Source organism: Dendrobates tinctorius, unplaced genomic scaffold, assembly GCF_039654945.1.
Source record: "Dendrobates tinctorius isolate UK_male_01 unplaced genomic scaffold, ASM3965494v1 ptg000019l, whole genome shotgun sequence".
NCBI classification, from domain to species: Eukaryota; Metazoa; Chordata; class Amphibia; order Anura; family Dendrobatidae; genus Dendrobates; species Dendrobates tinctorius.
The window spans coordinates 31930808-31944417 of NW_027361687.1; positions in this window are offsets into that span (position 1 = coordinate 31930808).

Consider the following 13610-nt stretch of genomic DNA (forward strand, 5'->3'; position numbering starts at 1 on the left):
AGAGACAGAGAAGAGGCAGCCACAGGAAGAGACAGACAAAGTCTTAAGAGACAGAGAAGAGTCAGCCACAGGAAGAGATATATGAGGTCTGAGGAGACAGAAAAGGGTCAGCCACAGGAAGAGACTGATGATGCCTGAAAAGACAGAGAACACTAAACTACAGGAAAAGATGTACGAGGTCTGAAGAGACAGAGAAGAGTCAACTACAGATAGAGACAAATAAGACCTAAAGAGACAGAGAAAAGGCAGCCACAGGAAGAGAAGGACAAGGTCTGAGGAGACAGAGATAGGTCAGCCACAGGAAAAGACTGATGAGGCCTGAAGATACAGAGACGAGTCAGCCACAGGAAGAGATGGACGAAGAATAAAGAGACAGAAGAGTCAGCCATGGGAAGAGACGGTCGGGGTCTGAAGAGATGGACGAAGCCTGAAGAGACAGGGAAGGCTTAGCCACAGGAAGAGACGGATGAAGTCTGAAAAGACAGACAGAGAATAGTCACCCACAGGAAGAGACGAATGAGGACAGAAGAGGCAGAATATACAGTAGAAAAGGGGCGAATCACCAGATCCACTGACTAATCAGAAAGACTGTCCATGAGTGTCACATAAGAGATGATAATGGACCGTAGGAGAGACATAGATGGTCATTAAAGGTAGGAGAGATCATATATAATAGAGGAAAAGAAAGTTGAGAAAAGTGAGGCGTCTGGAAGAGACAGCCACAGAAAGTGTCATGAGAGATGGAGCTGAAAGATATAATCTAAGAAAATGAGGTGATAGAAATGGGAAGACAGGAAAAAAGACTCCTAAGACAGGAGCAGGATAGAGGGGCAGCCAGAGTCGAGACAGCTGTGACTGTGAGGAGTGTGCGAGAGAGGACAAATAACTTGGCAAGAAGAGGAGAGGGCAGAGAGCACCGGGAGAGGCTGAGGAATTACTGGGATAAAGAGGAACTAGATTGAGAAGTAGAGACAGTCTAGAGAGGAGGCAGAAAATAAGAGTGAAGCTTACTGACTATTACACTCCTCAATTGTGGAGATCTTCAGAACATTGCTCTGTTCTTCTAAAAGCTATCTGTCAGGAGGTGGAGGAGCGATGTTCTGCAGAGAGGTCAGTGGTGTAATAATCTGCAGGATATATCACTATGTCTCTGTCAGGAGGTGGAGGAGTGATGTTCTGCAGAGAGGTCAGTGGTGTAATAATCTGCAGGATATATCACTATGTATCTGTCAGGAGGTGGAGGAGTGATGTTCTGCAGAGAGGTCAGTGGTGTAATAATCTGCAGGATATATCACTATGTATCTGTCAGGAGGTGGAGGAGCGATGTTCTGCAGAGAGGTCAGTGGTGTAATAAGCTGCAGGATATATAATTTTATCTGTCAGTAATTGGAGGAGCGATGTTCTGCAGAGAGGTCAGTGGTGTAACAAGCTGCAGAATATATCACTATGTATCTGTCAGGAGGTGGAGGAGTGATGTTCTGCAGAGAGGTCAGTGGCATAATAATCTGCAGGATATATCACCATGTATCTGTCAGGAGGTGGAGGAGCGATGCTCTGCAGAGAAGTCAGTGGTGTAATAATCTGCAGGATATATCACTATGTATCTGTCAGGAGGCAGAGGAGTGATGTTCTGCAGAGAGGTCAGTGGTGTAATAATCTGCAGGATATATCACTATGTATCTGTCAGGAGGTGGAGGAGTGATGTTCTGCAGAGAGGTCAGTGGTGTAATAATCTGCAGGATATATCACTATGTATCTGTCAGGAGGTGGAGGAGTGATGTTCTGCAGAGAGGTCAGTGGTGTAATAATCTGCAGGATATATCACTGTGTATCTGTCAGGAGGTGGAGGAGCGATGTTCTGCAGAGAGGTCAGTGGTGTAATAATCTGCAGGCTATATCACTATGTATCTGTCAGGAGGTGGAGGAGCGATGTTCTGCAGAGAGGTCAGTGGTGTAATAACCTGCAGGATATATCACTATGTCTCTGTCAGGAGGTGGAGGAGCGATGTTCTGCAGAGAGGTCAGTGGTGTAATAATCTGCAGGATATATCACTATGTATCTGTCAGGAGGTGGAGGAGTGATGTTCTGCAGAGAGGTCAGTAGTGTAATAATCTGCAGGATATATTACTATGTATCTGTCAGGAGGTGGAGGAGCGATGTTCTGCAGAGAGGTCAGTGGTGTAATAATCTGCAGGATATATCACTATGTATCTGTCAGGAGGTGGAGAAGCGACGTTCTGCAGAGAGGTCGGTGGTGTAATAAGCTGCAGGATATATAATTTTATCTGTCAGTAATTGGAGGAGCGATGTTCTGCAGAGAGGTCAGTGGTGTAATAAGCTGCAGAATATATCACTATGTATCTGTCAGGAGGTGGAAGAGTGATGTTCTGCAGAGAGGTCAGTGGTATAATAATCTGCGATATGTCACTATGTATCTGTCAGGAGTTGGAGTAGCGATGTTCTACAGTGAGGTCAGTGGTGTAATAATCTGCAGGATGTACCACTATGTATCTTTCAGGTGGTGGATGAGTGATGTTCTGCAGAGAGGTCAGTGGTGTAATAATCTGCAGGATATATCACTATGTGTCTGTCAGGATGTGGAGGAGTGATGTTCTTCAGAGACATCAGTGGTGTAATAATCTGCAGGATATATCACTATGTATCTGTCAGGAGGTGGAGGAGCGATGTTCTGCAGAGAGGTCAGTGGTGTAATAATCTGCAGGATATATCACTATGTATCTGTCAGGAGGTGGAGGAGCGATGTTCTGCAGAGAGGTCAGTGGTGTAATAATCTGCAGGATATATCACTATATCTGTCAGGAGGTGGAGGAGTGATGTTCTTCAGAGACATCAGTGGTGTAATAATCTGCAGGTATATCACTATATATCTGTCAGGAGGTGGAGGAGCGATGTTCTGCAGAGAGGTCAGTGGTGTAATAATCTGCAGGATATATTACTATGTATCTGTCAGGAGGTGGAGGAGCGATGTTCTGCAGAGAGGTCAGTGGTGTAATAATCTGCAGGATATATCACTATGTATCTGTCAGGAGGTGGAGAAGCGACGTTCTGCAGAGAGGTCGGTGGTGTAATAAGCTGCAGGATATATAATTTTATCTGTCAGTAATTGGAGGAGCGATGTTCTGCAGAGAGGTCAGTGGTGTAATAAGCTGCAGAATATATCACTATGTATCTGTCAGGAGGTGGAAGAGTGATGTTCTGCAGAGAGGTCAGTGGTATAATAATCTGCGATATGTCACTATGTATCTGTCAGGAGTTGGAGTAGCGATGTTCTACAGTGAGGTCAGTGGTGTAATAATCTGCAGGATGTACCACTATGTGTCTGTCAGGAGGTGGAGGAGTGATGTTCTTCAGAGACATCAGTGGTGTAATAATCTGCAGGATATATCACTATGTATCTGTCAGGAGGTGGAGGAGCGATGTTCTGCAGAGAGGTCAGTGGTGTAATAATCTGCAGGATATATCACTATGTATCTGTCAGGAGGTGGAGGAGCGATGTTCTGCAGAGAGGTCAGTGGTGTAATAATCTGCAGGATATATCACTATATCTGTCAGGAGGTGGAGGAGTGATGTTCTTCAGAGACATCAGTGGTGTAATAATCTGCAGGTATATCACTATGTATCTGTCAGGAGGTGGAGGAGTGATGTTCTGCAGAGAGGTCAGTGGTGTAATAATCTGCAGGTATATCACTATATATCTGTCAGGAGGTGGAGGAGCGATGTTCTGCAGAGAGGTCAGTGGTGTAATAATCTGCAGGATATATCACTATGTATCTGTCAGGAGGTGGAGGAGTGATGTTCTTCAGAGACATCAGTGGTGTAATAATCTGCAGGTATATCACTTTGTATCTGTCAGGAGGTGGAGGAACGATGTTCTGCAGAGAGGTCAGTGGTGTAATAATCTGCAGGATATATCACTATATCTGTCAGGAGCGATGTTCTGCAGAGAGGTCAGTGGTATAATAATCTGCGATATGTCACTATGTATCTGTCAGGAGTTAGAGGAGCGATGTTCTACAGGGAGATCAGTGGTGTAATAATTTGCAGGATATATCACTATGTATCTGTCAGGAGGTGGAGGAGCGATGTTCTGCAGAGAGGTCAGTGGTATAATAATCTGCGATATGTCACTATGTATCTGTCAGGAGTTGGAGTAGCGATGTTCTGCAGAGAGGTCAGTGGTGTAATAATCTGCAGGATATATCACTATGTATCTGTCAAAAGGTGGAGGAGTGATGTTCTGCAGAGAGGTCAGTGGTGTAATAATCTGCAGGATATATCACTATGTATCTGTCAAAAGGTGGAGGAGTGATGTTCTGCAGAGTGGTCAGTGGTGTAATAATCTGCAGGATATATCACTATGTATCTGTCAGGAGGTGGAGGATGTTCTTCAGAGGCATCAGTGGTGCAATAATCTGCAGGATATAGCACTATGTATCTGTCAGGAGTTGGAGTAGCGATGTTCTGCAGAGAGGTCAGTGGTGTAATAATCTGCAGGATATATCACTATGTATCTGTCAAAAGGTGGAGGAGTGATGTTCTGCAGAGAGGTCAGTGGTGTAATAATCTGCAGCTATATCACTGTGTATCTGTCAGGAGGTGGAGGAGTGATGCTATGCAGAGAGGTGAGTGGTGTAATAATCTGCAGGATATATCACTATGTATTTGTCAGGAGGTGGAGGAGCAATGTTCTGCAGAGATATCAGTGGTGTAATAATCTGCAGCGTATATCACTATGTATCTGTCAGGAGGTAAAGGAGAGATGTTCTGCAGAGAGGTCAGTGATGTAATCTGCAAGTTATATCAACATGTATCTGTCAGGAGGTGGAGGAGCGATGTTCTGCAGGGAGGTCAGTGGTGTAATAATCTGCATTATATATCAGTATGTATCACTCAGGAGGTGGAGGAGCGATGTTCTGCAGAGAGATCAGTGATGTAATAATCTGCAGGATATATCACTATGTGTCTGTCAGGAGGTGGAGGAGCGATCTTCTGCAGAGAGGTCAGTGGTGTAATAATCTGCAGGATATATAACTATGTATCTTTCAGGATGTGGAGGAGTAACGTTCTGCAGAGAGATCGGTGGTGTAATAATCTGCAGGATATATCACTATATATCTGTCAGGAGGTGATGGAGCGATGTTCTGCAAAGAGGTCAGTGGTGTAATAATCTGCAGGATATATCACTATGTATCTGTCACGAGGTGGAGGACTGATGTTCTGGAGAGAGGTCAGTGGAATAATAATCTGCAGGATATGTCACTATGTATCTGTCGGGAGGTGGAGGTGCGATGTTCTGCAGAGAGGTCAGTGGTGTAATAATCTGCAGGATATATCATTATGTATCTGTCACGAGGTGGAGGAGCGATGTTCTGCAGAGAGGTCAGTGGTGTAATAATCTGCAGGATATATCACTATGTATCTGTCAGGAGGTGGAGGAGCGATGTTCAGCAGAGAGGTCAGTGGTGTTAATCTGCAGGATATATCACTATGTATCTGTAAGGAGGTGGAGGAGCGATGTTCTGCAGAGAGGACAGTGGTGTAATACTCTGCTTCATATATCACTATGTATCACACAGGAGGTGGAAGAGCGATGTTCTGCAGAGAGGTCATTGGTGTAATAATCTGCAGGATATATCACTATGTATCAGTCAGGAGGAGGAGGAGTGATGCTCTGCAGAGAGGTCAGTGGTGTAATAATCTGCAGCTATATCACTGTGTATCTGTCAGGAGGTGGAGGAGTGATGCTATGCAGAGAGGTGAGTGGTATAATAATCTGCAGTATATATCACTATGTATTTGTCAGGAGGTGGAGGAGCGATGTTCTTCAGAGACATCAGTGGTGTAATAATCTGCAGGTATATCACTATGTGTCTGTCAGGAGGTGGAGAAGCGATGTTCTGCAGAGAGGTCAGTGGTGTAATAATCTGCAGGATATATCACTATGTATCTGTCAGGAGGTGGAGGAGTGATGTTCAGCAGAGAGGTCAGTGGTGTTAATCTGCAGGATATATCACTATGTATCTGTAAGGAAGTGGAGGAGCGATGTTCTGCAGAGAGGACAGTGGTGTAATAATCTGCTTCATATATCACTATGTATCACACAGGAGGTGGAAGAGCGATGTTCTGCAGAGAGGTCATTGGTGTAATAATCTGCAGGATATATCACTATGTGTCTGTCAGGAGGTGGAGGAGCAATGTTCTGCAGAGATATCAGTGGTGTAATAATCTGCAGCGTATATCACTATGTATCTGTCAGGAGGTAAAGGAGAGATGTTCTGCAGAGAGGTCAGTGATGTAATCTGCAAGTTATATCACCATGTATCTGTCAGGAGGTGGAGGTGCGATGTTCTGCAGGGATGTCAGTGGTGTAATAATCTGCATTATATATCAGTATGTATCACTCAGGAGGTGGAGGAGCGATGTTCTGCAGAGAGATCAGTGATGTAATAATCTGCAGGATATATCACTATGTGTCTGTCAGGAGGTGGAGGAACGATCTTCTGCAGAGAGGTCAGTGGTGTAATAATCTGCAGGATATATAACTATGTATCTGTCAGGATGTGGAGGAGTAACGTTCTGCAGAGAGATCGGTGGTGTAATAATCTGCAGGATATATCACTATGTATCTGTCAGGAGGTGATGGAGCGATGTTCTGCAAAGAGGTCAGTGGTGTAATAATCTGCAGGATATATCACTATATATCTGTCAGGAGGTGATGGAGCGATGTTCTGCAAAGAGGTCAGTGGTGTAATAATCTGCAGGATATATCACTATGTATCTGTCAGGAGGTGGAGGAGTGATGTTCTGCAGAGAGGTCAGTGGTGTAATAATCTGCAGGATATATCACTATGTATCTGTCAGGAGGAGGAGGAGTGATGTTCAGCAGAGGTGTAATAATCTGCAGGATATATCACTATGTATCTGTCAGGAGGTGGAGGAGTGATGTTCTGCAGAGAGGTCAGTGGTATAATAATCTGCAGGATATATCACTTTGTATCTGTCAGGAGGTGGAGGGGCGATGTTGTGCAGAGAGTTCAGTGGTATAATAATCTGCAGGATATATCACTATGTATCTGTCAGGAGGTGGAGGAGTGATGTTCTGCAGAGGTGTAATAATCTGCAGGATATATCACTATCTATCTGTCAGGAGGTGGAGGAGCGATGTTGTGCAGAGAGGTCAGTGGTGTAATAATCTGCAGGATATATCACTATGTATCTGTCAGGAGGTGGAGGAGCGATGTTCTGCAGAGAGGTCAGTGGTGTAATAATCTGCAGGATATATCACTATGTATCTGTCAGGAGGTGGAGGAGTGATGTTCTGCAGAGAGGTCAGTGGTGTAATAATCTGCAGGTACTGTATATCACTATGTATCTGTCAGGAGGTGGAGGAGCGATGTTCTGCAGAGAGGTCAGTGGTGTAATAATCTGCAGGATATATCACTATATCTGTCAGGAGGTGGAGGAGCGATGTTCTTCAGAGACATCAGTGGTGTAATAATCTGCAGGTATATCACTATGTATCTGTCAGGAGGTGGAGGAGCGATGTTCTGCAGAGAGGTCAGTGGTGTAATAATCTGCAGGATATATCACTATGTATTTGTCAGGAGGTGGAGGAGCGATGTTGTGCATAGAGGTCAGTGGTGTAATAATCTGCAGGATATATCACCATGTATCTGTCAGGAGGTGGAGGAGCGATGTTCTGCAGAGAGATCAGTGGTGTAATAATCTGCAGGATATATCACTATGTATCTGTCAGGAGGTGGAGGAGCGATGTTCTGCAGAGAGGTCAGTGGTGTAATAATCTGCAGGATATATCACTATGTATCTGTCAGGAGGTGGAGGAGCGATGTTCTGCAGAGAGGTCAGTGGTGTAATAATCTGCAGGATATATCACTATGTATCTGTCAGGAGGTGGAGGAGCGATGTTCTGCAGAGAGGTCAGTGGTGTAATAATCTGCAGGGTGTATCACTATGTATCTGTCAGGAGGTGGAGGAGCGATGTTCTGCAGAGAGGTCAGTGGTGTAATAATCTGCAGGATATATCACTATGTATCTGTCAGGAGGTGGAGAAGCGACGTTCTGCAGAGAGGTCGGTGGTGTAATAATCTGCAGGATATATCACTATATCTGTCAGGAGGTGGAGGAGCGATGTTCTGCAGAGACATTAGTGGTGTAATAATCTGCAGGATATATCACTATGTATCTGTCAGGAGGTGGAGGATCGATGTTCTGCAGAGAGGTCAGTGGTGTAATAATCTGCAGGATATATCACTATGTATCTGTCAGGAGGAGGAGGAGCGATGTTCTGCACAGAGGTGAGTGGTGTAATAATCTGCAGGATATATTACAATGTATCTGTCAGGAGGTGGAGGAGCGATGTTCTGCAGAGAGGTCAGTGGTGTAATAATCTGCAGGATATATCACTATGTATCTGTCAGGAGGTGGAGGAGCGATGTTCTGCAGAGAGGTCAGTGGTGTAATAATCTGCAGGATATATCACTATGTATCTGTCAGGAGGTGGAGGAGCGATGTTCTTCAGAGAGGTCAGTGGTGTAATAATCTGCAGGATATATCACTATGTATCTGTCAGGAGGTGGAGGAGTGATGCTCTGCAGAGAGGTCAGTGGTGTAATAATCTGCAGGATATATCACTATGTATCTGTCAGGAGGTGGAGGAGTGATGTTCTGGAGAGAAGTGAGTGATGTAATAATCTGCAGGATATATCACTATGTATCTGTCAGGAGGTGGAGGAGCGATGTTCTGCAGAGAGGTCAGTAGTGTAATAATCTGCAGTATACATCACTATGTATCTGTCAGGAGGTGGAGGAGTGATGTTCTGCAGAGAGGTCAGTGGTGTAATAATCTGCAGGATATCACTATGTATCTGTCAGGAGGTGGAGGAGCGATGTTCTGCAGAGAGGTCAGTGGTGTAATAATCTGCAGGATATATCACTATGTATCTGTCAGGAGGTGGAGGAGTGATGTTCTGGAGAGAAGTGAGTGATGTAATAATCTGCAGGATATATCACTATGTATCTGTCAGGAGGTGGAGGAGCGATGTACTGCAGAGAGGTCAGTGGTGTAATAATCTGCAGGATATATCACCATGTATGTGTCAGGAGGTGGAGGAGCAATGCTTTGCAGAGAGGTCAGTGGTGTAACAATCTGCAGGATATATCACTATGTATCTGTCAGGAGGAGGAGGAGTGATGTTCAGCAGAGGTGTAATAATCTGCAGGATATATCACTATGTATCTGTCAGGAGGTGGAGGAGTGATGTTCTGCAGAGAGGTCAGTGGTGTAATAATCTGCAGGATATATCACTATATCTGTCAGGAGGTGGAGGAGCGATGTTCTTCAGAGACATCAGTGGTGTAATAATCTGCAGGTATATCACTATGTATCTGTCAGGAGGTGGAGGAGCGATGTTCTGCAGAGAGGTCAGTGGTGTAATAATCTGCAGGATATATCACTATGTATTTGTCAGGAGGTGGAGGAGCGATGTTGTGCATAGAGGTCAGTGGTGTAATAATCTGCAAGATATATCACCATGTATCTGTCAGGAGGTGGAGGAGCGATGTTCTGCAGAGAGATCAGTGGTGTAATAATCTGCAGGATATATCACTATGTATCTGTCAGGAGGTGGAGGAGCGATGTTCTGCAGAGAGGTCAGTGGTGTAATAATCTGCAGGATATATCACTATGTATCTGTCAGGAGGTGGAGGAGCGATGTTCTGCAGAGAGGTCAGTGGTGTAATAATCTGCAGGATATATCACTATGTATCTGTCAGGAGGTGGAGGAGCGATGTTCTGCAGAGAGGTCAGTGGTGTAATAATCTGCAGGGTGTATCACTATGTATCTGTCAGGAGGTGGAGGAGCGATGTTCTGCAGAGAGGTCAGTGGTGTAATAATCTGCAGGATATATCACTATGTATCTGTCAGGAGGTGGAGAAGCGACGTTCTGCAGAGAGGTCGGTGGTGTAATAATCTGCAGGATATATCACTATATCTGTCAGGAGGTGGAGGAGCGATGTTCTGCAGAGACATTAGTGGTGTAATAATCTGCAGGATATATCACTATGTATCTGTCAGGAGGTGGAGGAGCGATGTTCTGCAGAGAGGTCAGTGGTGTAATAATCTGCAGGGTGTATCACTATGTATCAGTCAGGAGGTGGAGGAGCGATGTTCTGCAGAGAGGTCAGTGGTGTAATAATCTGCAGGATATATCACTATGTATCTGTCAGGAGGTGGAGAAGCGACGTTCTGCAGAGAGGTCGGTGGTGTAATAATCTGCAGGATATATCACTATATCTGTCAGGAGGTGGAGGAGCGATGTTCTGCAGAGACATTAGTGGTGTAATAATCTGCAGGATATATCGCTATGTATCTGTCAGGAGGTGGAGGATCGATGTTCTGCAGAGAGGTCAGTGGTGTAATAATCTGCAGGATATATCACTATGTATCTGTCAGGAGGAGGAGGAGCGATGTTCTGCACAGAGGTGAGTGGTGTAATAATCTGCAGGAAATATTACAATGTATCTGTCAGGAGGTGGAGGAGCGATGTTCTGCAGAGAGGTCAGTGGTGTAATAATCTGCAGGATATATCACTATGTATCTGTCAGGAGGTGGAGGAGCGATGTTCTGCAGAGAGGTCAGTGGTGTAATAATCTGCAGGATATATCACTATGTATCTGTCAGGAGGTGGAGGAGCGATGTTCTTCAGAGAGGTCAGTGGTGTAATAATCTGCAGGATATATCACTATGTATCTGTCAGGAGGTGGAGGAGTGATGCTCTGCAGAGAGGTCAGTGGTGTAATAATCTGCAGGATATATCACTATGTATCTGTCAGGAGGTGGAGGAGTGATGTTCTGGAGAGAAGTGAGTGATGTAATAATCTGCAGGATATATCACTATGTATCTGTCAGGAGGTGGAGGAGCGATGTTCTGCAGAGAGGTCAGTAGTGTAATAATCTGCAGTATATATCACTATGTATCTGTCAGGAGGTGGAGGAGTGATGTTCTGCAGAGAGGTCAGTGGTGTAATAATCTGCAGGATATCACTATGTATCTGTCAGGAGGTGGAGGAGCGATGTTCTGCAGAGAGGTCAGTGGTGTAATAATCTGCAGGATATATCACTATGTATCTGTCAGGAGGTGGAGGAGTGATGTTCTGGAGAGAAGTGAGTGATGTAATAATCTGCAGGATATATCACTATGTATCTGTCAGGAGGTGGAGGAGCGATGTACTGCAGAGAGGTCAGTGGTGTAATAATCTGCAGGATATATCACCATGTATGTGTCAGGAGGTGGAGGAGCAATGCTTTGCAGAGAGGTCAGTGGTGTAACAATCTGCAGGATATATCACTATGTATCTGTCAGGAGGAGGAGGAGTGATGTTCAGCAGAGGTGTAATAATCTGCAGGATATATCACTATGTATCTGTCAGGAGGTGGAGGAGTGATGTTCTGCAGAGAGGTCAGTGGTATAATAATCTGCAGGATATATCACTATGTATCTGTCAGGAGGTGGAGGGGCGATGTTGTGCAGAGAGTTCAGTGGTATAATAATCTGCAGGATATATCACTATGTATCTGTCAGGAGGTGGAGGAGTGATGTTCTGCAGAGGTGTAATAATCTGCAGGATATATCACTATGTATCTGTCAGGAGGTGGAGGAGCGATGTTGTGCAGAGAGGTCAGTGGTGTAATAATCTGCAGGATCTATCACTATGTATCTGTCAGGAAGTGGAGGAGCGATGTTCTGCAGAGAGGTCAGTGGTGTAATAATCTGCAGGATATATCACTATGTATCTGTCAGGAGGTGGAGGAGTGATGTTCTGCAGAGAGGTCAGTGGTGTAATAATCTGCAGGTATATCACTATGTATCTGTCAGGAGGTGGAGGAGCGATGTTCTGCAGAGAGGTCAGTGGTGTAATAATCTGCAGGATATATCACTATATCTGTCAGGAGGTGGAGGAGCGATGTTCTTCAGAGACATCAGTGGTGTAATAATCTGCAGGTTTATCACTATGTATCTGTCAGGAGGTGGAGGAGCGATGTTCTGCAGAGAGGTCAGTGGTGTAATAATCTGCAGGATATATCACTATGTATTTGTCAGGAGGTGGAGGAGCGATGTTCTGCATAGAGGTCAGTGGTGTAATAATCTGCAGGATATATCACCATGTATCTGTCAGGAGGTGGAGGAGCGATGTTCTGCAGAGAGGTCAGTGGTGTAATAATCTGCAGGATATATCACTATGTATCTGTCAGGAGGAGGAGGAGCGATGTTCTGCACAGAGGTGAGTGGTGTAATAATCTGCAGGAAATATTACAATGTATCTGTCAGGAGGTGGAGGAGCGATGTTCTGCAGAGAGGTCAGTGGTGTAATAATCTGCAGGATATATCACTATGTATCTGTCAGGAGGTGGAGGAGCGATGTTCTGCAGAGAGGTCAGTGGTGTAATAATCTGCAGGATATATCACTATGTATCTGTCAGGAGGTGGAGGAGCGATGTTCTTCAGAGAGGTCAGTGGTGTAATAATCTGCAGGATATATCACTATGTATCTGTCAGGAGGTGGAGGAGTGATGCTCTGCAGAGAGGTCAGTGGTGTAATAATCTGCAGGATATATCACTATGTATCTGTCAGGAGGTGGAGGAGTGATGTTCTGGAGAGAAGTGAGTGATGTAATAATCTGCAGGATATATCACTATGTATCTGTCAGGAGGTGGAGGAACGATGTTCTGCAGAGAGGTCAGTAGTGTAATAATCTGCAGTATATATCACTATGTATCTGTCAGGAGGTGGAGGAGTGATGTTCTGCAGAGAGGTCAGTGGTGTAATAATCTGCAGGATATCACTATGTATCTGTCAGGAGGTGGAGGAGCGATGTTCTGCAGAGAGGTCAGTGGTGTAATAATCTGCAGGATATATCACTATGTATCTGTCAGGAGGTGGAGGAGTGATGTTCTGGAGAGAAGTGAGTGATGTAATAATCTGCAGGATATATCACTATGTATCTGTCAGGAGGTGGAGGAGCGATGTACTGCAGAGAGGTCAGTGGTGTAATAATCTGCAGGATATATCACCATGTATGTGTCAGGAGGTGGAGGAGCAATGCTTTGCAGAGAGGTCAGTGGTGTAACAATCTGCAGGATATATCACTATGTATCTGTCAGGAGGAGGAGGAGTGATGTTCAGCAGAGGTGTAATAATCTGCAGGATATATCACTATGTATCTGTCAGGAGGTGGAGGAGTGATGTTCTGCAGAGAGGTCAGTGGTATAATAATCTGCAGGATATATCACTATGTATCTGTCAGGAGGTGGAGGGGCGATGTTGTGCAGAGAGTTCAGTGGTATAATAATCTGCAGGATATATCACTATGTATCTGTCAGGAGGTGGAGGAGTGATGTTCTGCAGAGGTGTAATAATCTGCAGGATATATCACTATGTATCTGTCAGGAGGTGGAGGAGCGATGTTGTGCAGAGAGGTCAGTGGTGTAATAATCTGCAGGATCTATCACTATGTATCTGTCAGGAAGTGGAGGAGCGATGTTCTGCAGAGAGGTCAGTGGTGTAATA